This window comes from Paroedura picta, chromosome 9 (assembly GCF_049243985.1).
Source record: "Paroedura picta isolate Pp20150507F chromosome 9, Ppicta_v3.0, whole genome shotgun sequence".
Lineage (NCBI taxonomy): Eukaryota > Metazoa > Chordata > Lepidosauria > Squamata > Gekkonidae > Paroedura > Paroedura picta.
Genome location: NC_135377.1, coordinates 7,492,072 through 7,520,047, shown reverse-complemented (window position 1 = coordinate 7,520,047; position 27,976 = coordinate 7,492,072). Strand labels below are relative to the sequence as shown.

Below are 27,976 nucleotides of genomic sequence, written 5' to 3'. Positions count from 1 at the left end.
TCCAACTCTATGATTCTGTGATCTCCACCCTCCCCCTGGGGACTGACAGCCCTGCAGACCACCCCTGCCTTCTACACGTCTTTATCTGAACGGTGTCCACTTGCTGGCCTTATGTGGGGAAGGCAAGCATTAATGCTAGGCGGGCCATTAATCGGTCGCGTTCACCCACTGTTTAAATATTGTTGTAGTTCAAGTGGCAAACAGCGGCCGGAATTAAAGGCTGAACCAAAACACACAGAGACACACACCCCTCCAAAAAAAAAACATACTGGTTGCTTAGTCGGTAAGAAAATGAGCCGGGATATGCTCAAGAATCCACCCAACTGCCCATAGATTAACATCACCCAACCCAGCCTTTCTCAACTTTTTTACTATAGAGAGTCCCCTGGAACATTTGTCAGGCTTTGAGAAACCCTAGAAATGGCACCATCATGCAGAATATGGTTGGGAAGCAGAGCTGTGAACACACCTACCGGGGGTCCCTCCCCCTTCCCACCCACTCCAGTGTATTACAATCTGTTAGACACGTATTATATTTATATAATATATTTATATAATACGGAGACGTTTGCTTTCAGTGGAAACAAGGGGGAAACAAATGTTTCAGTACGCTTTCGTCTGTCTCACTCTTTCTCCCGATGCTATCTTCACATCAAACAGGGGTGAGGGGACACACACACACACAAATGTGAGTGTCGAATCACACAGGAATTTAGACAGGATTTTCAAAAACAGGAGATTCTGCGGGGTCTTATTTCGAAGCGCAGGTTGAAATCGCCCACTGAACAAATGTTCTCTTTGCATCCTTTTGAGCGTTAACAACAAACTGGGATTGGAGAATTGCCAAGAGAACGTTGGACTGGCAGGGGAGACAACCGCTTTGGTTTTGACCCAGGAAAGAGAGATTTGGGGACTAACGGCTTCTGGATGCCTCGCTTCCAGACCCAGAGCTCTCAAACGCTGCGGGATCCTTAAATTTATCCCATTGCCAAATGTGAACAAAGTTACTCGTTCGATGTTAAATCCCTTTTGGGGGAAGCAATACAGGGAGAGGCAGTCCCGCGGGTGTGAAGAAGGAATCAAAGAATGCAGCCAAAAGTGAAGTCTTGATAATTCTGCTTGCGACTTGCATTCTTGAGTACGGAAGGATTCCGGAAGCTCTCCTTCGTTACCCTTCTCTATAATTAGGGTGGCCAACTCTGGATTGGGAAATACATGGAGGCTTCAGGGGTGGACCTGGGAGTGGGTGGGAGTTAAGGGAGAGACCTCAGTGGAGTATAAATGTTATGGAGTCCCCCCTCCAAAACAGCCCTTTTCTCCAGGGGGACTGATCTTTGACACCTGGAGAGAGACTAGAATTCCCGGGGATCCCCCAGTCCCACCTGGGGGCTGGCATCCCTACGTAGAAGTGATACAGGCCGGGCTGCGGCCCTTTGCTCGTGTTCAGGTTCTTTGGAGCTCCGTCCCTGAACCCAAAGCAGGGCTCAGCTCGAAAGGCAGACAGAGTCCTGCCCCCTCTCCACCAACATTAAAGAGATGCGCCGCAAAATAGATGTAATCAATTCGGTGCTACCTCCTTGGACAAGACGATCCATCACCTCGGCTCGGTGTGTGGAAAGAGTGAGCTCAGCCCCTGACGGGAGCGCAATTAATCATCAAAAATTAATCAGGGTATTAATTAAGCACTGTAGCCTATTTAAGTACACGCGGGTGTGAGGTTTCCAGTTTCCAGTGACAAGGAGGGAAACGCAAGCCCAGCCGGCACACACAACACATACCTTCTCTCCCCGCCCCATTCCCTGTGAAAGAGAATTAACCAGCCACATCAAAGTGCACATGTAAGAATAGCTAATCTATGAAGAATCCAGGAGCAAAACAGGCCCTAGACCCCAACAGTTCCGGCTACAGAGGGACAAAGGACTCTGTAGTTTAATTCTCCTTCATAAAAAAGCAGCTCGTGTGTAGAAAGCTAGCTGACAAGGGGAAAGGAGCAGCCCAGGATGGAGAAAGCTAGCAGATGAGGGGAAAGAAGCAAACTCAGCTTTTCAGCCTGCTAACATCTGGGATTTCTCTCCAGAGATGTGTAAAAACCGCGGGAGCTAACAGTTCATTTTGCCTGGCTTTTGTTGAATTATTAGAGTAGAGCTGGGTTTCCCATGATTCCCCCCCCCCCAAAAAAAAAAAATGGTGGCTCAGGACAGCCCTCCAAACTGGTTCCTGCTATTTCTGGCTCTAAGTGAAGAGGAAAGAAAAAGGGTTTTGTAAATTACTCTAAAAAAATAATTATATCCTTATTGGCAGGGGCAGTCAACCTGTGGTCCTCCAGATGTCCATGGATTAAAATTCCCATGAGTCCCTGCCAGCAAACGCTGGCAGGGGTTCATGGGAAATGTAGTCCATGAACATCTGGAGGACCACAGGTTGACTACTCCTGCTTATTGGGACAGGTTGACCAGCCCTTCCCAAAGTGGCCAATGATGGGCCTGGAGGGGGTAGCAACGGGAGGGGCCCCGGTGGCTCCTTTAACTTCCGGGGCACGTGGCAGGGAGGGATCACCAGCTGACATCACTTCCTGGTCCCTCAGCGCCCGAAAAGTATTTTAGCGGCTGGAATAGGCTGAAGTAGAGTAATAAAAAAAGATTTTAAATTCTTCACTGCCCCGCCTGAACTTTTGGGATAGATAAATGGACTGAATCTGGTAGTTGTGGGCTGCATCAATAGATGCGTCACATCAAAACTGCATGATGTCATAGTCCTTCTGTATAACTCACTGGTCAGAGCCTGGGTGCAGTTCTGGAGGCCTCACTTCGAAAGGGACATGGACCAAAAGAAGAGCCACAAGGATGATCTTGGCTTAGGGACTCCTTTCCCAAGGAGGAAAGGCTGAGGGACTTGGGAATGTGCAGCCTGGAGAAGAGGAGGTGGAGAGGGGACAGGATGGCTCTCTTGAAGTATCTGAAAGGTTGTCACTTGGAAGAGGGCAGGGAGCAGTTCCTGGTGGCAGCAGAGGAGAGGACCCACAGTAATGGGTATAAGAAGTTGGAGGTATCCCCTTTTGCCACTTTCTCACTGTGACTTGACAGTAAAACAGAATCCAGGGAGGGGGATGGCCGCTATTAAACAGGAAGAAAATTCTCCATTGTGAAGCACCGAGGGAGTAAACAAAAAGCAATAACTAGGACGTGGAAATGGATACAGTCCCTCTCTGTGCAGAATTTGGGAAGGGGGGGGGGGGAAACATCAGTTGGGTGAGCCTGAAAACTCATTTCCCTGTGTAACCCACAGTAAGTTGAACCAGCTATTGTCTGCGTTTCTCCCGGAATAATATATATATTTTGAAAAATAATAAATTATACCTGTGTGTGCAAACCGTCCTGAAAACACAGACATCTAAAACCATACCCCTCATTTCTGTACCAAAAAGGAAAGACTGACGCGGATTTGTTTTAAGTCGCCCGGGGGACACAGACTGCTAGACTCCTGTTTCTCTCCTTTTTTTTTTTCTTTTGGTTTTCTTCAGGCCACAAAAGGTCTACATAAAATGCTGCAAAGACCAGCTGAATGAACACACAAGTACTTTCTCCCTCCTCTCCGCAAGAGCCCCTCCTGCTTTGTCTGCTGGGTGAAATAAGTCTCTTTATCATCCAAAATATCATGAGAAGCGGGCATTTTCGTCTGGATTCGATGAACAAGAATGCCTTCTCTCTCTGAATGGCCCTCGGCCACTTTCCCGCAAAAAGGAAAGCTCTATTGGGGGCAAACAGTTTGCACCATTCATATTTCCCCCACTCCCCCTGAAGATATGCAGTTAATTTGGAGTAGACAGGCCCAGCGCACCATAACCAATGGGGTGGTTGTTATTACAGATGCCCCCCTCCTGGGAATGAACTAAGTGGAATCCGGGCTTCAGTCCCCTACAGAACTTCCTGCTCATCTGCAACAGTATCTGGGTCTGGAACACGGAGCAGAACTGATTTGGGGTAGCTGTGTTGGTCCGTGGTAGAAGAGCAGGACTTTGAGCCAGTAACGCCTTAAACGGGAGGGAATGGACCATGGCAGAGCTCAATCTGCCTGAATCTCGGAAGCTAAACATGGTCAATACCATCCCGGTGCATCACTGGCTCTTCCTGGTCATGCCGGAAGTGACATCATCACATGGTGACAAGATCGCCACCCTCCGCATTTTGCTGGCCTGCTTCCACCAGCCAACCAGATGAAGAAGAAGAGTTGGTTCTTAGATGCCACTTTTCTCTAACCGAAGGAGTCTCAAAGTGGCTCACAGTCACCTTCCCTTTCCTCTCCCCACAACAGACACCCTGTGAGGGAGGGGAGGTTAAGATAGCTCTGAGATTACTGAAGAAGAAGAGTTGGTTCTTCTATGCCACTTTTCTCTATTCGAAGGAGTCTCAAAGCGGCTTACAGTTGCCTTCTCTTTCCTCTTCCCACAACAGACACCCTGTAAGAGAGGTGAGGCTGAGAGAGCCCTGATATCACTGCCCAGTCAGAACAGTTTTATCAGTGCCGTGGTGAGCCCAAGGTCACCCAGCTGGTTGCATGTGGGGGAGCGCAGAATCGAACCCAGCTTGCCAGATCAGAAGTCCGCACTCCTAACCACTAGACCAAACTGGCATCGGGCAAAATTGACCAGTAGTTTGCTTACTATTAGTGGGCACATGAAAAGGACCAAGATTCTGAGCCCAGGTTGGAGGTCTGCTTGGTGCTACAGTGACTCCAAATGTTTTCTGCCTCGGCAAAGTCAGGCCCACACGGCGACCCACCTGAATCTGGCTTCGAACGGTTAACGACTTCTGTATTTGGTTTTAAATGTGTCATGGCTAGCTATTTCAGTGGTTATTCTTGGAAGCATCTATGATGCGTTGGTTTTACTGTTTGCTCCCTATCCTGAGTCCCAGTTGCAAAGGGAAAAAGATGGGCCCACAGATGTGTTTGGGAAGCAGAGTGGCACATAGTATATGGAAATGCCTCCCTTGAGCATGGAGATCCCATAATATAAAGGAGCCAACATATAGCACTTGGAGTATTCACATCCCTTTATAGACGTGGCTATAATGCTTCCGCTGCCCCTGTATGCTAAGCTCATATTATTATGAAGTTTGAGTCCCTTGGCACCTGTAAAATGCACAAAGTTTTATTCAAGGTATAAGCTTTTGTGAATCCAATTCTTCTCCTAAATCTAACATTATGACATTAAAGAACTTTATTTCACCATTAAGAATTGAACATATTTCCCCTAATATATCAATCTAATCTGCTCCACGTTATATTTCTGGTAAGGCCTTGGAGGAGGAGCATGTCTCACGGCTTAAGTGCCAATCAGCATTCAACACCCACTCAGGGCAGCTGTCCCGCCCCTGAGTGCCTCCTCCACCAACCAGCTTGCCTGTCTGTCCAGCGGCCAGCCAATCGCCTTCCATCCCCCACCCCTGACCACCCCCTCCTCCTTCCACTTCCCTCTGAGGCTCGGAGGCTGCAGATCCTTACTGCGTGAGAGCTGCCCCAGCTGGTGACTTCCCTAGCAGCTGACTGCAGCTTTTCCAGGTCCTGGGGGGAGGCCGTCCACAGTGTTTTTCCACTCCACCCCCCTAATCTAGCACCTGTTGTACTCCTGAATACAATGGGCTTGCCCCCTAGTATTGTATATTGGGTTGCCAATCCTGGGATGGGAAATTGCTACAGATTTGTGGGGTGTAGAAAAAGGAGGGCAGAGTTTGGGTAGTGGTGGGATTCTTAGTAAGCTACATTGCCATTGAGTCCACCCTCCGGAGTGGCCATTTTCTCCGTAGAAAATGTGGAAAACAGTTATAATTCCCGGAGATGTCCAAGACCCAGCTGGAATTCGGAAACCCTAACTCCGGGTGTGCAGACAAGGAAGAAAATGGGCGGCTCGATCAATCCTATAAGTTTCCAAATAATTCATTTTGACTGTAGTCAGATAGTCTTATATTTCAACTAGGGGTCAACATTAAGCTGGACAAGAAGGTAAGTCTCTTGTCTTTAATATCTTTAATAGGAACCATCAGTCACAACCAAGACTAGTATCCTAGGTACAAGCTAGTTTCATTGGACTTCCTCAGTTGTTTGCTAATTGCGTGCCGCCAAAATAAATTCAGGCAGAGCTTCAAGTCTCTTGGGTACAGAAAAGAGGTTGTTCATTCCTTGTCTATGCATATTCTCCCGTGAAGCAGGGGACGGGGAGGGATATAGGGTTGCCAGACCCAGGTTGGGGAGCTGCTGGAGATTTGGGGGCAGACTTCCTCTGTTCCCAGTCCTGCGCCCAGGTGCACGTGAAATCATCCCTGCACGGCAGCTGGTGGCAGAGGAGCAGGTGGCTGACTGGACTTAGACGTAGGCAGGGGAAGATCAAGAATGTGAACAGAGGGATCAGAGGCCTTTGAATCCTGCAGTACAGAGAGGTAGAACTGCTTTTCAATTTAAATTGGCCTTTCACATTTAATAATTTTGTCCTCACCGCAAGAATTTAGTGCTTATCCAGTTTTAGGCTTTCTCTGCCCTTAATTAAGCTATCAGGGACATTCCCTGAGCTGTCAGCTGTATTATCTTCTGACATACTTCTTGCTTTCCGTGACGTTCAGATTTTATCACGAGGAACGGTTTGAGGTATTTGAAGACTGTTATGTGTACACTCTAAGGTTTTGACAGTCCTGGAAGAGTTCCACCTGAATGGGTGGAAGTTGATTCTTTAATTTTTTTTTAAATTGTTGAACATTTATCAGGTGATACAACTGCAGGGGTGGACAAACTGTGGTTCTCCAGATGTCTCTCCAGATGTCCATAGACTACAATACCCATGAGCTCCTGCCAGCAGGGGCTCATGAGAATTGTAGTCCATTGTAGTCCATGGACATCTGGAAAGCCGCAGTTTGGCCAACCCTAATATACGGTCATGTCAACTTGCCCCCCTCCTCCCAAAATGGCCAGCGATGGGCCTGGAGGAGGTAAGAAGGGGAGGGTCCCTGGGTGGACATGAACACAGGTGATTCTAATCTGTGGTGGATTCTAATCTGGAGAACTGGGCTTGATTCCCCACTCCTTCACATGTAGCCAGCTGGGTGACATTGGGCCAGTCTCAGTTCTCTCAGAGCTCTCTCAGCTCCACCTGCTTCACAGGGTGTCTCTTGTGAGGAGAGGAAAGGGAAGGTGATTACAAGCTGCTTTGAGTCTCTTTAAAGTAAAGAAAAGCTGTTCTCACAGAGCAGTTCCCTTGGAGCTCTCTCAGCCCCATCTACCTCACAGGGTGCCTGTTGTGAGGAGAGGAAGGAAAGGCAATTATAAGCCACTCTGAGATTCCTTCGGGTAGGGAAAAGTGGGTTATATAAACCAATTCTTCTTCTTAAAAAGAATTGCTGATCCCTCCACGGTGATCTCACAGCGTTTTCCAAATGATTGATGCCAGTCCATAACAACAATGCATTTTTGGAGTCTCTGCATTCATCTACTGATGCTTTGTGTATATAATTTATTCTTTTTCTCTCTCTCTCTCTCTTATGGTTCGGCTGCCAACTCTACTTGTATTTTGTGGGGGTTTTTTGGTTTGTTCCCGGAGCTCTAGAGAGACAAATTCCCTCCTTGCAATTTGGCTGGAATACCTTGCTCTTTATTAGAAAACCACAACACTCAGGAGAAACACTGTTGTTACAAACCAGCCTGCGCATGGAGGCGAGGGGCAGCCGGGCAGGAGAAAGATGTTCTGGGAGGCAGGAAAGAAAGTGGGGAGTTCCAAACTTATGCTGAATCCTAAGGAAGTATGTAAGGATATTAAAATTGTCCTCTGGTGTGAATGAAACAGATATCTCTTTTTTTGTATCCCCACTTTTTAGTACCTGGAGGAGTCTCAACGCAGCTTTTAATCAATTTCGTACCTTTCTTCTCTCCACAATGGACACCTGGCAAGGTAGGAGAAGAAGGAGAGTTGGTTCTTATATGCCGCCTTTCTCTACCCAAAGGAGGCTCAAAGCGGCTTACAGTCGCCTTCCCTTTCCTCTCCCCACAACAGACACCCTGTGAGGTGGGTGAGGCTGAGAGAGCCCTGATATCACTGCCCGGTCAGAACAGTTTTATCAGTGCCGTGGCGAGCCCAAGGTCACCCAGCTGGTTGCATGTGGGGGAGCGCAGAATCGAACCTGGCATGCCAGATTAGAAGTCCGCACTCCTAACCACTACACCAAACTGGCTCTCTAACTGAAAGGTAGGTGAGGCTGACAGAGCTCTGAGAGAACTGTGCCTGGCCCAAGGACACCCAGCAAGCCTCACATGTCTCAAAGGGGCTTACAACTGCCTACCCTTTCTCTCCCCACAACAGACACCCTGTGATGTGGATGAGGCTGAGAGAGCTCCAAGAGAACTGTGACTGGCCCAAGGTCACCCAGCTGGTCGAATATGGAAGAGTGTGGAATCAAACTCGGTTCACCACATTAGAGGCCACCACTCTTAGCCACTATATGCGATGGCTCTCACACCAAGAAGAAAGGTAAAATACACTCAGGTTGTAATCTAGAGTAGCCACCCTCCAGGTGGGACCTGGAGTCCTCTCAGAATTACAGTTGCTCTCCAGAAGGCATAGATCAGTTTCCCGAAAGCAGAAGTGGCCAAACTGTGGTTCTCCAGATATCCACGGACTACAATTACCCTGGGTTAAATTACCAGCTGGCAGGGGCTCAAGGGAATTGTAGTCCATGGACATCTGGAGAGCTACAGTTTGGCCTCTCCTGCCCTAAAGGAGATGGACACTAGGAAGGGAGGACTCTGGGACATCACATCCATGCTGAATTTGCTACCCCTCCAAACTATAATCCCCTGGAACCGCACCTGGTCTCCTGCCATTTGCCAAGCAGTCATGAACACCTCTATTTATAGCCTCTCTAACCCTTTTCAAACAAAAGGATTATAAAGGACTAAGGGCCAAGCCTGTTGCATTCAGGAATACAAGATTAGAGGGGTGGGGTGGAAGAAATCTGCGGAAGGCCTCCCCCTCTCCCCAGGACCTGGAAAAGCTGCAGGCAGCTGTTAGGGAACTCACCAGCAGGGGCAGCTCTCAAGCGGCAGGGATCTGCAGCCTCCGAGCCTCGGAGGGAAGTGGAAGGAGGAGGGGGTTGTGAGGGGTCGGGGACGGAAGGTGATTGGCTGGCCGCTAAACAGACAGGCAAGCTGGTTGGAGGAGGAGGCACTCAGGGGTGGAACAGCCGCCCTGAGTGGGTGTTAAGCACTGAGTGGCACTTAAGCCATGAGACCAGCTCCTCCTCCAAGGCCTTACCAGAAATATTAAGCGGAACAGATCATCTTTATACTGTGGCCTTAACCACTCTCTCTTTGCCTCATCAACCAGAAGGCCGATAGCCCCATTCGGTGTGTTTATTATCCTCAACTCCCATGATTCAGATTGGGGGTCCGCCACAAAGTGCCATTGGTGCCTGCTGACTCCTTTCCTCATGCCCACCAAGTGTTTTCAGAAAGCAGGCGTGGCTGGGTGGGGACGCCAAGCAGGCTCCGTGGAAGTCGGGGGACAAATGTCTGACTTGGCCTAAGATGGCCTCAGATAATGGAATACGGCTCCCGATGTCTAAAATGTTCCTTACGAGTTTTTTGAGGCGCGCTCTTCAATTACGGTGTGGACAAATCCTGGGGGAGGTAGAGGCAGCGGAAGGAAGGCCGCTGCTTGCATTTATCAGCCGCGTTGAAGGGTCGGGGACAGAAATGGAGACGTGTTTCCTTTTCGGAGCAGGAGATGTTTATTCGGAGACAGCATTCCAAGAAGTGGGCCTGTTCTCCCCGGCTCTGCTCAGCGAACAAAGCCAACACTTCAAGCTTATCTTCTGGCTCTGCTTGATATCGAAAGGCGGGGGGGGGGAGAGAGAAAGAAAGAAATGGGGGGAGATTGGGGGGAGAAAAGAGCTCGAATACCTGGCCAGCTTGTGCAGCGGCCGTGTTTTCAGCCGTAAAGACGGAGCCAAGCCCAGCAGGTCTGGCCAGTGCCTTGTGCAAACGGCGAGGGTGTTTTGGACCACTTCCCAGAATCCTTTGCAACTTACGCCAACGGGGGGAAGGAAACGAAAGAGGAGCTGGATGAACGGCGCAGCAGAGAACCTTGTCAGCGGGACACAAGCTGCACGAAGATATAACCTCTCCAGAATGTTTCTTGTGGGACTGATCTCTGAGGTGTTCCAGGACACCTTACGGCTCCGGGACTTGTTTGGCGACTCCATAAATTAGCTCATCCGGCTAGCGGCTCAAATTCTCCTTCCCCAGCTTTCTCCTCTTTCGGAAAAAAAGAGAGCAGCCGTGGAGCAAGCCAGCTGGAGCCGGTCGAGCCCGTCAAGCGCAGAGCCAGAAAGGGAGAGAGTCCAGAAATAAACTTTTTAATAAGAGCCATGGCTCCGAAACACCTTGAAGATTTCAGAGGCACCTGATTAAAAAAAAAAAAAGGAAAGGAATTGATCCGGACTAAGCTGGGTCAGGTTGGTTAAATAACTCGAGCCGTTTCGGATGGAAATAAATCGGCTTTGGGAGAAGGGGCCAAGCTGCTGGACTTTGGTCTTGAGTGTTCCATGAGAGGAGACGTGGGGATTAGAAACAAGGGGGAAATTTGCACCGTTCTGTAATTAGTTTGGTCAGCAGAGTAAAGACCAATTGGAATTTGGGCTGGGCTGGGACACGCCAATGGTTTTGTCTGGGCAAATGCCTTCCTTTTTGATATTATTAATTCCATCATTGATACCCTACTGCTCTGCCCAGTAATCCATGCCATAGTATTGCCCTTTATGACATATGGGGGTAGGAGCTGGATGGTGGAAACAGGGCAGGAAGAAAGAAGAAGGGTTTTATACCGCCACTCTTCACTGCCTGAATGAATCTCAAAGCAGCTTACAGTTGCCTTCCCTTCCTCTCCCCACCAACAGACACCCTGTAAGTTAGATAAGGCTGGGACAACTCTGACAGGACGACTCTGTGAGAACAGCACTATCAGGACTGTGACTGGCCCAAGGTCACCCAGCTGGCTGCATGTGGAGGGACGTGGAATCCAACCCGGCTCGCCAGATTCGAAGCCGCCACTCTTAACTGCTCTTAACTCCACGCTGGCTCCCCTTCAAAATGCAGCGTTGGAGGAGCATTTCACACAAACCGGTGACCACCCCACGATGGCAGGAGGGAGGACTGATATTGCTATAGTTGTTAACTAGCTCTTTATCTATTTAGTTGGTCTCAACTGCAGGCCCGGCAGAAGCGCTCCATCTTGCAAGCCCTGCAGAACTCAGGTAGTTCCAACAAGGCCCTGATCTTGCTCGGGAGCTCATTCCATCAGGCAGGTGAATTTCCGTGGGGCCAGGGATCTTTCGCTGGCTGGAATTGCTCAATCAAAGAGCTCTCTGGGGAACAGATTGTCATGAATCTCCGCCCACTTTTTGCTCAAGAATGGAGCAATATTTACACTCTTTGGTAACATTAACTGCTGCAAGGTACCGGCTGTTCCCCTCTGACCCAGATGGCCCGGGCGAGCCTCATCAGATCTTGGAAGCTAAGAAGGATTGGTCCTGGTTAGTCTTCGGATGGGAGGCCACCATGGAAGTCCAGGGTCACTGTGCAAAGAGAGGCAAGGGCAAACCAGCTCTGGAGGTCCCTTGCCTTGGAAGCCCTCGGGGGTCACCCTAATCTGGCTGTGACTTGATGGCAAAAAATCAAACAAACAAACAAAAAAACGGCTGTCCTGTCATGGAACACGGAAAATATCAGTGGCTTCCAGGTGCTTGAAGTAAGGGGAAAGTTTGCCAGCCTCTTCTGGTTTTGCCCTGCCCCGCTGGTGCGGGACTTACCAGTAGAAAGAAGATGGTGTCATACGGGAAGTGACATCATCATGCCAGCAACTTCCAGGTGGCACTCTGGTATGTGGGCAAAAAACTCTACGGCAGAAGTTGGTTTTACCATAGAGTCCTCCACCATTACAAGAAGTCACCCCAAAGTCTCTAGAGTGATGATGAGCACAACGAAAGAGGGAACAAAACAACTCAACTTGTGCATACCAGCTAGGAACAGTTGTGTCTGTAGACCTGATGAGAACCGAGCTTGAGGTCTTAGGCAGGATCATAGTTTACGCATGGCTGGATCCCGTCTGCCGGATGCGGCTCAGTTTAAATCTAAACTGACCACTGGCGAGAAGATCTATTATTTGCTAGTCCAACCCCCTGCTCAATGCAGGATCAGCCCTAAGCATCCTAAAGCATCCAAGAAAAGTGTATATCCAACCTTTGCTTGGAGACTGCCAGTGAGGGGGAGCTCACCACCTCCTTAGGCAGCCTATTCCACTGCTGGACTACTCTGACTGTGAAAAACTTTTTCCTGATATCTAGCCTATATCGTTGTATTTACCTAGAAGCGTATCCCCCATCCAGTAGGCATGCTTTTCATTTTTCTGACCCAGATGTAGAACTTTACACTTATCTTTATTAAATTGCATCTTGTTCTCATTTGATTAATGCTGATGTTTTTAAAATCTTATATGTGCACATGAATAGTGATGAATATTTGTATTTTAACATTTAGCATATTCTGCTTTTCAACCTCTAAGGTCAATAAGTGACTTCCAGTTTCACACTGACAACAAAGCCTAGGCTTTCCTCTTTCAATTTTTTCTACTGGTAAAGCTCCCCCCCCCCCGCACACACACACACACCAATCCCCCGTAGGTTAACCAAAAGAAGAAGGTGGGTGGTTTTTATACCCTGCTTTTCATTGCCTGAAGGAGTCTCAAAGCAGCTCCCTGTCTGCGAAACAGACACCCTGTGAGGCAGGTGAGAAAGAGAACCTGATAGAACTGTACTGTGAGAACAGCACTATCAGGACTGTGACTAGCCCAAGGTCACCCAGCTGGCTGCATGTGGAGGAGCAGGGAAGCAAAACCCGACTCACCAGATTACAACCTGCCACTCTTAACCACTACACCAAGAAAGAACCTGGCAACTTTAGAACGAACCTTCCAGGAACTTTTCAAATGCTAAATGAGAGGGCAGGGGATTGTATTGTTCTGATTCACAGTGCTAAGATGTCGCTCTGACTCCTCCCCCCATTAAAAACCTCTCCCAACATTTTTCATTATTTGTGTGCATGAGAGAGAGCACTGTGGAGATGCAGAGGAAATCAGCAAAAACGGACCATTTCCTTTCATTCAAGGAATAGTATAGATTCAAGCGGGTAGCTGCATTGGCCTGGAAAAAAAAAACAATTCTATCTTTTTTTATTTGTTATTCAATTTCATTATTTGCGTGCGTGTGTATTTCATACTGTTGGATGATTTGACACAGATAAGCTCAAAAGTACTCAGATCAATGCTGATTTCCCCCAGCCCCCCTCGCTTTGCAGAGCCTGGTCTATGCAGTTTTGAAGGGGTTGGCAGGGAGACATTTCAAGACCCCACCACAATCAGCTGTTTGGTGGCCTTGTGCCGAGGGGAGCAGATGGTTCCTGCCATCTCCATCGCCGCCAAACAGCTGATCCCCAAAGATCAGCAATCCGGCAGCTGTTCCTAAATCGACATCCCGAACCAGGAAGCCCCCGATCTGTACTAATTTCCCCACCCCCACGCCCAGCCCTAATTGTGTCAACACTGTGAAAATGCAGAAGTCTGCCAAAGGAGCATTTCCTTCCATTCAGAGACAAGGCATCCCTCCCTTCCAGACGCAGGGGAAAAAAAGTTTGTCATAACAGTACCAAATACCTGTGGGGGAGGGGAATTTAGTTTTTGTTCTTTCTTTTCTAAAGCTGAATTTTAAGTGGGGGGGGGGGGAAACAGGCTGTTCACCATTTGTGCCGGAATGGAGGACAAGGTCATGTGAAAACAAAGTACAAAGGTGCAGCGGAAAAGTTGCCAGAATGGAGAAAAACATCCCCGTGGAACCAGCTAGGTTTGCCTGCTCTGGGTTGGGGCATACCTGGAAGATCTTGGAGATAGAGCCTGGGGAGGGTGCAATCTGGGGAGAGGAGGGGAGGGACCTCTGTGGGGCACAAAGTCACACAGTCCACCCTTCAATGCAGCCCCTTTCTCCAGAAGAACTGATCTCTTCTGTCTAGAGCAGGGGTAGTCAAACTGTGGCCCTCCAGATGTCCATGGACTACAATTCCCAGGAGTCCCTGCCAGCTTTTGCTGGCAGGGGCTCCTGGGAATTGTAGTCCATGGACATCTAGAGGGCCGCAGTTTGACTACCCCTGGTCTAGAGGTTAGTTGTTATTCCGGGAGATACCCAGGCCTACCTACAACCAGCCTCTTTTTCAAAAAATGCATGGTTCTAGCTCAGCGGCAGACCACATACCTTGCGTGCAGATGGTCCCGAGGTCAAATTATCGATAGATCTCTGCAAGCACATCTGTGTTTCCCTTGATGCAGGACAGCCTGGGCATGTGGAACCAAATCCTTCTGCCAACTTCTTGCTTCCCCAGACGGCTTTACAGGGGAGAGCACAACTAGCGTTCCGCGAAACATCTTCAAAAGGCAGATGTTTCTCAGAACAAACACCACTAAAATGCTGCCAGCTCTACAACTAATTTGCATCTGCACAAATCTGCATCTACCAGAAAGGAGGGTGGATCTGACAAAGGCCAGGAAAGTGGATTACTGAAAGATACAAAGAACTGGTTTCCACAGCACACTAGATTAATCACCAACCTCATCCGCTAAGCAGAAGAAGAGAGTCGGGCAGCACTGAGGGTGAAGGCTTTGAAACAATATTTCACCATGTGCGCGCCACATTAGACATTCTTATATGCAATACGTGTGGGTTAGAGCTTCACTTTCTAGATTTTTCACCACCTTGCACGTCCTAATAGGCGGGGTCTGTTGTGGGGAGAGGAAAGGGAAGGTGACTGGAAGACACTTTGAGACTCCTTCTGGAGAGAAAAGCGGCATATAAGAACCAGCTCTTCTTCTTCAGTCATCTCAGAGCTCTCTTAGCCTCATCCACCTCACAGGGTGTCTGTTGTGGGGAGAGGAAAGGGTAGGTGAATCTAAACTGGTTTGAGACTCCTTCTGGGAGAGAAAAACGGCATATTAGAACCAACTCTTCTTCTTCTCCTTCAGTAGTATCAGGGCTCTCTCAGCCTCACCCACCTCACAGGGTGTCTGTGGTGGGGAAAGGAAGGGTGGGCGATTGCAGGCCACTTTGAGACTCCTTTGAGTAGTAAACATGGGGGGCCATAAAAACTGTTCTGCTACTTTTTCAGAAAGCTGTGTCACAACTTGAGCCCCATTTCCATTCCGACACTCGTACACACATCACTTTAAAACGTTCCAGCTGGACGAGAACTGAAGCACAAAGGGGATGGGCGGGACCATTTAAAGGTTTTGCTGTCCTCACCGCCCAAGACCAGCAGTTACTCCTGAACGAAATTGAGCTCCCAAAATCCAATTTGATTTAAAGCAAACAAACACATTTATGAATCACGGGCCACAGAGCTTACGGTGACTTTCCACATAGACTATGAAACATTTCGATACCCTCTTCTCTCTGCTAGTAGAAGGGGGAGGGGGAATCCTCCATGAATTAAAAGTGCCCACCTTAGTCAGTTTTACAGATAGGGATGCCAGCCTCCAGGTGGGGCCAGGGGATCCCCTAGAATTAGAATTAGAAGAAGAAGAGCTGGTTCTTATATGCCACTCTCTCTACCTGAAGGAGTCTCAAAGCGGCTCACAGTCGCCTTCCCTTTCCTCTCCCCACAACAGACACCCTGTGAGGGAGGTGAGGCTGAGAGAGCCCTGAGATTACTGAAGAAGAAGAAGAATTGGTTCCTAGATGCCGCTTTTCTCTACCCGAAGGAGCCTCAAAGTGGCTTACATTTGCTTTCCCTTTCCTCTCCCCACAACAGACACCCTGTGAGGAAGGGGAGGCTGAGAGAGCCCTGAGATTACTTCTTTATCAGTGCTGTAGTGAGCCCAAGGTCACCCAGCTGGCTACGTGTGGAGGAGAAACAGGGAATCATATCCAGCTCGCCAGATTAGAAGTCCGCACTCCTAACCACAGGGGTAGTCAACCTGTGGTCCTCCAGATGTCCATGGTCTACAATTCGCATGAGCCCCTGCCAGCAAATGCTGGCAGGGGCTCATGGGAATTGTAGTCCATGGACATCTGGAGGACCACAGGTTGACTACCCCTGCACTACACCATGCTGTCTCTCCAGACTACAGAGATCAGTTCCCCTGGAGGACATAGATGCTTTGGAGGGTGGACTCTAGGGCATTGCACCCCACTGAATCATTGCATTAGAGTTTGAAGGGGCCTCCAGGGTCATCTAGTCCAACCCCGTGCGTAATGCAGGAAGGTCCCTGTCCTCCTCAGCCTCCATCCTCAAATCTCTAAGAGTTTCCTAAACTGGATCTGGCAACTCTTCCTCCTCCCCCCCCAAATAAAACTCTCATTGGGGGCCGAGGGTTCCTGGTAGCCCTATTTCAAGATTAAATCAAACATTAACAAGACTATCGGTGCCTTTGAAGACACTCGTGCACACAGAACAGTTTCGTAACGCAATTGCGACCTGGCGCTTGAAAGCTAGGAGCCCATCGGCGGGAGCCAGATGTTTTGAAATATGCAATCTTTCCATTGCATAATTTAAGCAGCTGCAATTTTCGACTCTCCCCCTATTCTCAGGAGAAAACGAAGACATTTAGTGAATGAATAATATAAAAGGGTGAAGTAGAAAAGACCAGGGCCTCGCTAGGGCTTCCCAAACTGGCCAGAGATCAGGGCTGCGGCCTCTGTCCTTCTAGACCAGGGGTAGTCAAACTGCGGCCCTCCAGATGTCCATGGACTACAATTCCCAAGAGCCCCCTGCTGGCAGGGGGCTCTTGGGAATTGCAGTCTATGGACATCTGGAGGGCCGCAGTTTGACTACCCCTGTTCTAGACAGGCAAGCAGAACAAGACGAAGAAAAACAGAGAGAGAGAGAGAGAGAGAGAGAGAAGAAACAGGAAGAAAAAGAAGAGGAAAAGGTAGAGGAGTTGTTTCTTTGTACCTCATTTTAAGTACACAGAGGAGTCTCAAAGAGCTTACAATCATATTCCCTTCCTCTCCCCACAATGGACATCCTGTGAGGAAGGTGAGGCTGAGAGAGCTCTGAGAGAACTGTGACTGGCCCAAGGTCACCCAGCTGGCTGCATGTGAAGGAGTGGGGAATCAAACTCAGTTCTCCAGAACAGAGTTCACCACACTTAACCACTACACTACACTGACTCCCCTAGGGGATTATGATCCCGTCCTCTCCCCACAACAGACACCTTGTAAGTCAGGTGGGGCTGAGAGAGCTCTGAGAGAACAGTGACTGGCCCGAGGACACCGAGAACAGGCTGCATGTGGGGAAGTGGGGAATAAACTTGGCTCTCAAGATTAACCACTATACCACAATGTCCTTGAATCTTCCTTAAAAATCAAGGTGGTGGTGGGATCTGTAATGTTGGACCATATCTAACTATTACAGCCTGAGGAAACTGTGTGGGGTTAAGAGGGGCGGCCTCTAATCTGGAGAACCGGGTTTGATTCCCCATTCCTCCACATGCAGCCAGCCGGGTGATTCTGGGCCAGTCACAGTTCTCTCAGAGCTCTCTCAGCCCCACCTACCTCGCAGGGTGTCTGCGGTGGGGAGAAGGAAGGAAGGCCATCGTCAGCCGCTTTGAGGCTCTTTCAGGTTATAAGAAACTGAGTATAAAAAAGGACTCTTTTTTTTCTTCAAGGGACACGTTGGCTTAGATTTTAGAAAGGCTTTCTGCAGATGGATGGGAGGGGTTAGTGCCGATTCCCCCTTTCTGCTTCAGACCTCCGGCTCCTCCACGCTGTTCCCGAGGCCTTCTCCCAGAAGGAGCACTTAAAAAGGCATCTTGGGCTGGAGCGAAAGAGGGCAAGAGGCCAAGTCATCTTCCAAGGGCAGAAATCTTCAGTGGATCTACGCAAAGGCCTCCGGGACCATTTTCTTCCCGGCGGCAGCCCACACTCTCTGCGGGCAAATCTGAAACGCAGGGCTCCGTTTCAAAAAGCACTGGCCAATGTTGCAGGGTGGCTTCTCACAAAGCCAGACTCCGGTAGAAGGAAGGGAGAAAATCGACCGTTCGGCTGTGGCTGCTGCATCAAGAGGGCCGTGAAGTCTGTGAGCTGATTTCCTCCTCAGCACATGATAAGCGGCGGATCAAGGCCGTTCCAGTCTCTGAAGTGACAATAGTGATGATTTACCGCACAGGAGGGTAGAATCAGAATGCCACAGTGGCGTTTTTGGTATGACAAAAATGGACCATGAATGAAGTTTTTGAGAGGGCGGGGTGGGAAGGTGCAGAGCAAAATTTCCCGAAGAAGAAGAAGAAGAAGAAGAAGAAGAAGAAGAAGAAGAAGAAGAAGAAGAAGAATTGGTTCTTATATGCCACTTTTCTCTACCCGTCTCAAAGTGGCTTACAGTCGCCTTCCCTTTCCTCTCCCCACAACAGTGGTGGGTGAAGCTGAGAGAGCCCTGATATCACTGCTTGGTCAGAACAGCTTTATCAGTGCTGTGACTAGCCCAAGGTCACCCAGCTGGCTGCATGTGGGAGAGGGTGGAATCGAACCTGACTCGCCAGATTAGAAGTCCACACTCCTAACCACTACACCAAACTGGTGAAGGGTTGTTTTTTATATCCCTAAAGAGTCTCCGAGCAGCTCACAATCATCTTCCCCTCCTCTTCCCACACCTCGTGAGATAAGTGGGGTTGAGAGAGTTCTGAGAGAACTGGGACTGGCCCAACGTCACCCAGCAGGTTTTAGGGGAAGGAAAAAGAAGACAAAGCATTGGGTTTTATATCCCACTTTCCTGAAAACTACGCAGCCGGGTCTCGAGACAGAAGCTTCAGTGTTAACACCTGGCTGTGTAAGTTTTAAAACACACAAAGATACACACACACACACCCCTCCTGCAACAATTAATGAAATACGCAAACATACCAGTTGTTTCCATACATCTTAATCAAGCACGTTCAATCCACTTCAGCCACCATTTGCAAGAAGATTTTGCCATATCGCATGGCAAGATCTAGTTGCAAAGTGCATTATTTAGCATGTGTGGAAGCACCCATCGAAACAGATGCATCAATGACTAGAGGGATAAAACCGTAATGCTCACAAGTCCATCGGTGGTAGAATACTGTGGGAAGATCTTGGAGCTCTTCCATCAAACATACAAAGTACAGCTGAGAAGTATCGAAAAGGGAAACCCCCAAGAATATGATACACTCTGTGACAAATTTGTAGAAAAGAAGAAATATGCCATATTGAGTACGTAGTATTGATTTTGTCCTCACAACAACTCTCTGAGGGACATTCGAGTGAGAAAATGACTGGCCCTAGGTCACCCAGACCGTTTCTGCACTGGAGGCTTCAAGCCAGGCTGCAGGCAGGAGTTTGAGGCAGGGCAAGTTGCCTGCCTATTAACGTGGGTAGTGATGTCATTTCCAGTGACAAGTAATTCCTGGGCGGCATGACCAGATGACATCACTTCCAGGCCTCCTGGAAGCCAGAAAAATTATTTCAGGGTCTCCTCCATGGCCAAAAGGTTTTAAAAGGCTGTGCTAGACTATTCTACCTGCCACACTGCATTTTATTACTTAATCTAGCCGAGTCACTTTTTATGTATTTAACAAGCTTGAATTTGTTCCCTCAGTCTGATTTAGAGCAAGTGCCGTTCGTCTAGTTTCAAAGATGCATCCTCAGTTTATATATATGAACTCCGTTTTGTGAAACTGCGGTTGCCGTGGTTTATTATAGCAGCTTTAGACAGTCTTTAACGTGTTTCTGCCCTGCTCTCTCTCCCTTTTGTGTGTTTATCATAAGCCACTTCGAAAATGCCAGGAAAGCAAGCAAACTCTAATAAATAAGCAAACGTCTTGCACATGCTTCAGTGCCCATGTGTTTGCACATGGAAGGTAGAGCACATTTCTTTCATTCCAGGCACATACCACGAGCATAAATTGCAGCATCCAGAAGGTGTAGATTCAGGCTTTCCCTCCTTCTCCGTGCATCGCTGCTGGATTGTGGCCTGTTCTGAAAGACAGGAAAAACACAAATAAAATTAAGAAGAAGAAGAAGAGTTGGTTCTTATATGCCACTTTTCCCTACCCGAAGGAGGCTCAAAGCGGCTTACAGTCGCCTTCCCATTCCTCTCCCCACAACAGACACCCTGTGGGGTGGGTGAGGCTGAGAGAGCCCTGATATCACTGCCCGGTCAGAACAGTTTTATCAGTGCCGTGGGGAGCCCAAGGTCACCCAGCTGGCTGCATGTGGGGGAGCGCAGAATCGAACCTGGCATGCCAGATTAGAAGTCCGCACTCCTAACCACTACACCAAACTGGCTCTCTTAAGCCTGATATTTCAGTACTCGGTTTGGTATAGATCCCAAAAGCAAAGAAAAAAATGTAAAAATATGCTTCAGGTAAGGATGATATGAAATAGGATTTAGAGGCTTTTGGAGGGAGGGGCTAATAGCATCTTTGTTTTGTTGTTACTGTAATCTTTTGCACATACGAGACTATGGCATGCGCAAGGTGTCCGAATGGAGTCAATATTAGCAAGAGAGACCTTGAAGAAGACTCTGCAGAGGAAGGCAAGACTCTGCTTCTCAATAGTGTTCAGGTATTGTTCAGATTGGGGCATACTGAACCTAAAATATTGGTATTTCCCGATATTCCTGAACCCCAATACTAGCATGGTATGCAAATTCGGGAAAAATTCGGGAATGCCGAATTTTTGGGCTCCATGGATCCAAGGCGTTTAAAGCCTAAATCCAGTGTAATCTTTAAGACAAACAAAATTGAATTTCATTTCAACGTGATTTAGGCTGAAGTGGCAACTTGGAGTAAACTCCGAGACATTTAAAAGGATCTCATTCCGTTTAAACACCGTATTCAGCAGCCCTGAAAAATCGCAAATATTTTCAGGATTTTTTTGGACTAGGCCATTTCGATAGCTGGAAAAATTAGCGAAAAATAAAAAAAAAATACCACTGAATTAATACCTGTAAAACACCAATAAGGTATTTTTCTGCTCGAATCAGTCAAATGCACACCCCTACAACTAGCCTTGATAGCCCCATGCTTAGGTTGTCCTAAGTTGGCTGTGACCCAACTGTACCACACACACACACAAAATTGTGTGGGCAGGGAGTCTGAGGTTGAGATTCAAACCAGTGTTATTTATCCTGTGTGGGAATTTAAAGTGCTATGCCCTCATTTAGCAATTCTTGCCTTGTGGACTGTGTTTATGCTGACAGCAATGTTCACACAACCTTCCCTCTCAAGAGAAACAGATATTTTTAAAAGTGGACATTCTAACTTCACTAAAGTTGCCAGCTGTAGATTAGGAAATCCACAGAGATTTTGGCAGTGGAGCCTGAAGAGGGCGGAGTTTGGGGCATGATGTCACAGAGACCAGCTTCCAAAATGGCCACTTTCTCCAGATGAATTATGGGGGCTGGACAATTCTTCAGCAGAGTATAATGTCATAGAGCCCGGCCTCTCAATGAGCTTGAACTTGGTTGCCTGGAAATCAATCGTCATAGCAGGAAGTTTCCAGGTACCACCTGCAGATTGGCAACCCTAAATATTCCTCCCATGTATCTGTTGTTGGTGTTATTTTGTTAATTAACTGAGCTGCGAATATGAAATATCTCCAATAGTTTATCGAGAACACTGAAAATGCATAATGTGTACATCATTCTGAAATTTATTGGACCAATACTTGACAAAAAAGGACCTATATTCTCAATCTATTTATTGATTTGCGAATTTATAACCTAACCTTCAGGGGTAATATTCATCTTTCCCATTGTGTGGCATTTTACATTTTGTTTGCTGCTTCATTAAATGAAAGTCCTTCCACCTCCCCGATAAGATACAGATTTCGGTAAATGTTCAGTCCGCAACAATTTCCTCATCTGTTTTCTCTCTTCTTGACAGGTTCCCAGAGAAAACTTTCAGATCACATCCTGTTACAGCCTTAATTAAATTCAGTATTTCTTGCCAGAACCTTATCATGGTTACCCAATGCCGAACTTTGTGGAGAATTGTTTTTTTGTGTGTCTTAGCAACACTTTAAACGTTTTAACGCCAAACTTCAAATATTTAACGCCTGACGCCAGATGCACCACAGTTTGTATATCTTGTGAATATACACGATATATTTCTCTTGTACATTTCCCCCCTTAGATAAGCTGATAAATTTGAGCAGGATTGCTCCCTTATCTGTTTCTGCTTTAGAGCCTCGCCCCTGGACAGAGGGAGGAAAGAAGAGCTGAAAAAGTCAGGCAGTCTCTGGCTTGGGACGGCAATTTCCTCTAGAACAGGGGTAAGTCAAACTGCAGCCCTCCAGATGTCCATGAACTACAATTCCCAGGAGCCCCCTGCCAGCATTTGCTGGCAGGGGGCTCCTGGGAATTGTAGTCCATGGACATCTGGAGGGCCGCAGTTTGACTACCCCTGCTCTAGAAGCTTATAGAAGAGGGACAAGTATTCCCTCTTTGCATGGCCCATGTGTTTGTGGAATTGCTGGGGATTTGGGGGTGGAGCCTATGACAGGCGGAGTTCGGGAAGGGGAGGAGCCTCCTGAGAGTATAATGTTACAGAATTGGCCCTCCAGCCATTTCCTCCAGGAGATATTTTTCAGGCTTCGAGGAATCCCAGAAGTGGTGACATGCCACTTCAGAGAACTGACCGTGGAAGCAAGATGCGGGAGCCAATCAACTAATTGATCCTTTACGACAGGGGTAGTCAACCTGTGGTCCTCCTGATGTCCATGGACTACAAATGCTGGCAGGTGCTCATGGGAATTGTAGTTCATGGACATCTGGAGGACCACAAGTTAATTACCCCTGCTTTACGGTTTCCATTGTGGAGAAAGAGACTAGGCCTGTCAAGCAAGTTACGAGCCTCTGCTTTGAATAGAGATGCTAACTCCAAGTTTGGAAATACCAGGAAATTTGAGGGCGGAGCCTGGGAGAGCTGCGTTAAGAGAGAGGAGAAACCTTGGTAGGGTGTAACGCCATGCAGTCCACCTTCCAAAGCTGCCCTTTTCTCCGGGAATAAAGGTTTTAAATAATAAATATACAGGTGATTTGCATAGTCTCAATATCAGTTATTTTGGGAGATCTCTGGCAAATCTAGGGCCAGTCCTGCTCTCTCTGCCTAACCCACCTCGCAGGGCTGGCGTGAGGATAAAACAGAGGCAGGGAGGATCACGAATGCCACTTGAGCATCTGGAAACGAGGTCAGGGTTTTAAAAAAGTGCTCAACAGGACCTGACCGACAAGCTTTGAATTCGAAGCCGATTTCCTTTTTAAAAGGGGACTGCAGAAGCTGAAATACTAGGCGAGGAGCGGAACACAGAGAGCAAGCGGGTGATCTCTGACTCACGGAAACTCACACTGAAATAATTGTGTTAGCCTTCGAGCGGCCCCTAGACTTTTGTTTCATTTTGCGACAAGTGAGCAGCACGGCGACCCTTTTGCTTTCCCCATAAAAGTGGCGGAAAGAGAGAGGCAGGCAGAGGGATCTTCTTTAGATCGATGACCTGGAAAAGCTACCTGAGGGTTTGTCGCTGTTGTTCCAGCTGACAGGCTCACCCAGTTGGGCAACTGAGGTTGGCCTCTCAGCGGCAGATGTAGTAGTCAAGCATGGGAGGTTCTCTCTCCCCCGGGACTGTGGGGAGGGGAAAAGGAGAGACTAATTCGGTTTTAGGCAGCCATCTCAGTAGCCGTTTACGCAGAGAATCTTTGTTGAATGAGCCAATGTTCTGTTAGTGGTTAGAGTGCAGGATCGGTGAGGCCCTGGGCTCAAACTGGACCTCTGCCTCAGAAGCCTACTGGGTGACCTTGAGCCAGTCACAGATTCTCAGCTGAGTACCTCACAGGGTTGTTGTGAGAATAAGACAGGGAATAAGTTTTGGGCACCGCAGTTGAAGAGGGATGTAGAGAAACTGGAGCGTGTCCAGAGGAGGGCAACAAAGATGGTGAGGGGTTTGGAGACCAAGACATATGAAGAAAGGTTGGGGGAGCTTGGTCTGTTTAGCCTAGAGCAGGGGTAGTCAAACTGCGGCCCTCCAGATGTCCATGGACTACAATTCCCAGAAGCCCCTGCCAGCGAATGCTGGCAGGGGCTTCTGGGAATTGTAGTCCATGGACATCTGGAGGGCCGCAATTTGACTACCCCTGGCCTAGAGAGGAGACAACTGAGAGGGGATCTGATAACCATCTTCAAGTATTTAGAGGATGGAGCAAAGTTGTTCTCTCTTGCCCTGGAGGGACGGACCAGAAGCAATGAGATGAAATTAATTCGAAAGAAATTCGGTCTCAACATCTGGAAGTAGTTCCTGACAGTTAGAGCAGTTTCTCAGTGGAACAGGCTTCCTCGGGAGGTGGTGGGTTCTCCATCTTTGGAGGTTTTTAAACAGAGGCTGGAGAGCCATCTGACGGAGAGGCTGATTCTGTGAAGGCTCAAGAGGGTGGCAGGTGACAGTGGATGAGCGATTGGGATGTGAGTGTCCTGCATAATGCAGGGGGTTGGACTAGATGACCCAGGAGGTCCCTTCCAATTCTATGATTCTAAGACAACAGATACGCTGGTGTGGGTTCCCATGAGGAAGAAAAGTGGCATATAAATGAAGCAAATAAATAATATTGGGAGTTTTAGAATATCTGGGAATCTTTCTTAAAGGTTGCAAGAATCAGATCGTTGCGTAAGATGTACGCGAAACCAACAAACCTTAAAACTCGGTTTTAAAAAACTGTTATTAAAATTTCCAAACAATAATATAATTTGATACTGCAAACCGGCTTGAGGCGGTTTCCAGCATACCAGATACAGCCATGTCTAATTAAAGATCTTGACGAGACGAAACGGTGGGTTGAATTAATCACAGAATCATAAAGTCACAGAGCTGGACAAGGCCATCCGGGCCACCCAGTCCAACTCACTGCTCAATGCAGGATCAGCCTAAAGAAACCATGAAAAATATCCCTTCAGCCGCTGCTGGCATCCCTACGCTTTGGACTCACTCGGAGAGGCAAGCTGACTCGTCCTGTGCCCCCGTGTCGGATTGTTTGGGCGGCCGCTTTGCTACACTCAGACCCAAACCCAGCTGGCAAATGGTGTTTATCATGACAGAATGCAGAAAACCGGCCAGTTTAAAACCCCTGGAGTCACAGGCCCCATCTGCTTAGTGCATTTGAAAACTGCTTATCAACGTAAACTAATCTCTCGTATAGGCCTGTTGTTACCCCCTGGAACCAACCGAATGGGGCAGGTGGATACTAATAAATTAGTACAAGTTGTTGTTATTATTACATTAAGTTTTCTTTCATTACCCTGGAAGTACAACTCATCTCCAGACTACAGAGAGCAGTTCCCCAGGAAAATTTGGATGCCTTAGAGCAGTGGTTCCCAACCTTCCTGCCAGTGCCCCTGACTTCCCGCCGCCCGCTGGGGGGCGCTGCCAGCAGCAGTTGCACAGTGCCACGCCGAGGGGGAGCCCCAGCCATGGAGGCTGCTGGAGAGCACCAAAGGTGAGCCAGTGGCAGAGTGGCAGGGCAGCCCCCCGAGGCAGCAGCGAGGGAGGCCAACGAGGAGAAGCCGCGGCCTGGTACCCACTGATCTACGGACCGGCACCGATCCCCGGACCGGGGGTTGGGGACCACTGCCTTAGAGGGTGGATGCCATGGCATTGTAACCTGCTGGGATCCCTGTCCTTCCCATACCCCACCCCCAAGTCTCCAGGAGTTTCCCAGCCTTAATCTGGCAAACCTACTCCCCCACCACCACCACCTGGTAACCCTGCAAGTACAAATGATCTTCAAATACCATGCATGGCTTATTTATGCATTAGGCATTAATTGAAAACATTCCTTCCATTCTGGAGAAAATGGCCTGATACCCCGCTAAGGTTCCTCCCCCTCCCAAAACCCCATCAACCAAACTCTACCCTCAAAGCTCTGGGGACTTCCAAATCCATAGCTGGTAAGCCTACTGCACAGGTGGCCAAACTGTGGCTCTTCAGAATGTCCAAGAACTACAATTCCCATGAGCCCCTGTCCACGGACGTCTGGAGAGGCACTGCTTGGCCACCCCTGGCCTACAGGGATCTCCTGTTTGGGTGGCAGTGGGCAGAGTTGCCACCTTGTAGTTGGCAGATTACTGGAGATTTGAAGGGAGAGCATGGGGAGGAAATTCCATGGGGTAGAATGTTATGCAGCCCACCCTCCAAAGCAGCCATTTTTTCCAGGGGAACGGATCTTTGTTGTCAGGCAATTCGCTGGAATTGAAGAAGAAGAAGAGTTGGTTCTTATATGCCGCTTTTCCCTACCCGAAGGAGGCTCAAAGCGGCTTACACTCACCTTCCCATTCCTCTCCCCACAACAGACACCCTGGCAGATCTCCAGCTCCCCGCTGGAGACTGGCAACCACAGGCCCTTGTCTGAGCCTCACCATGCCTCCAGGACGACCCAATTTGAGGCATGCCACCCAAAAGGGACAGCGTTGCTAAAAAACCTCCTTTCAGCTTGCTTCACGAGAGCTATTTCAGCTCATGTCAGCGGACTCTCCGCTCTGCCACAATATGATAATTAATTCCTCCTACGGGCTCTTGCCAGAGGAGCCTGCTGGCTGACTCAAATTATAGCCCTCAGTTTCGCAACGTATGTCAAGGGGGTCCCATTTTCTTCTCCCGGACCCCCGCAGAGCTCTTCATTCAAGTGACAGGGAGTTACGTGCATCCCAGCTCATGGGAGACAGTACGTGTTCACACCTGCAAAGTCCGAGGTAACTTCAAATCCAGGCAGGTTCATCAGGTGGCGAATTAAAATAAGTTGCTCAGATATTCGGAGGGGGGGGGATTATTTAGAACAGAAAGACAGAGTTCCAAGGAGACCTGGGGGAGGGGAGAGAATCCAAGATGCTCCCTTCACCTCAGTAGAAAAGACCAGCCCGTTACAGCAGCCTTCTGTCAAGCTTTTGACTATGTTTTAAATGTTTTATATGAGTTTTGATTGTTGGACATATGTACATTGCCATGATTTGCACGATTATGGTTTTGTAAGTGGCGTGGGTTTTGTAGGTGGTTTGAAGCCGTATTACCATAAATCTAATCTGCCCTAATCTAAGTTTCTGACTGCCCTGAAAATCCCTGAAAATTTGTGCAGGATTCGAGGTAAGCAGGAAGTGATGTCACACCCCTGCCACATCCCTGGAAGTGACATCATCCCTTTCTCCCAGAGTAAAAAAAGAGAAACAACTCTCTCCTGTACCCAACCAGCCCCAAGAGGATCTACCACCCTGGACTCCAGCTGCCACCAATAGGTCAGGGGAGCCTCAGCCTTCAAAAGTTTGTATGGCCAAGATCCTGCCCCATCCCACCCCATCTTGGGCCACCATTGGCCGTTCTAGGAGGGGATGGGTCAACCTGCCCAAAGCTAGCCCAGGTCCTTTCAAAGACTTATGGTTGTTTTAACAAATGACTCGTTAAGTTTTATATGTAGTTGGGATTTTAATGGAACTGTTCTAAGCCACCCCTAGACCATTGTGGAGAGGGGTGGCCTAAAAACCAAATACATAAAATAAAAATAATTTTAAAAAATTAAATCCCCCCTCCCCCAAATTGAGAAAAACTGCCTTACTGGACTCCCAAAATTTTTGGCAGTGTAAATCACCGTTCACTTCATCAGACAGAAACGAGCAAGAGATCCGTAGAACCTTAAAGGCTCACAAAAAATTCCAGCAGGAGATGAGCTTTTGTGAGTCCCGGCTCGCTTCTTCAGACGGAAAATGTGCAAGAGTTCTTCCATATTAATTGGGAGAATCAAAAGGATATCGTGGCCGTCGAAGTGATCCCTCGTGATCCCGCAGCACAGCTTCTGTAGGGAACTCTAGGCAAGCGTTTGAAAGTCTCGTCTTTGCGAGGTTGAAGAA

At 48.3% G+C, this 27,976-nt stretch overlaps 1 protein-coding gene across 1 annotated transcript in view; it reads right to left on the bottom strand.

Moving 5' to 3' along the window:
- The window catches only part of ST3GAL1 (ST3 beta-galactoside alpha-2,3-sialyltransferase 1), a 100,440-nt gene that overhangs the window by 38,279 nt on the left and 34,185 nt on the right, over positions 1-27,976 (bottom strand). The window contains exon 2 of the mRNA XM_077351453.1: positions 19,985-20,069. The gene's annotated coding sequence lies outside the window, so the exon portion shown is untranslated. The remainder of the gene's footprint in view (positions 1-19,984; positions 20,070-27,976) is intronic.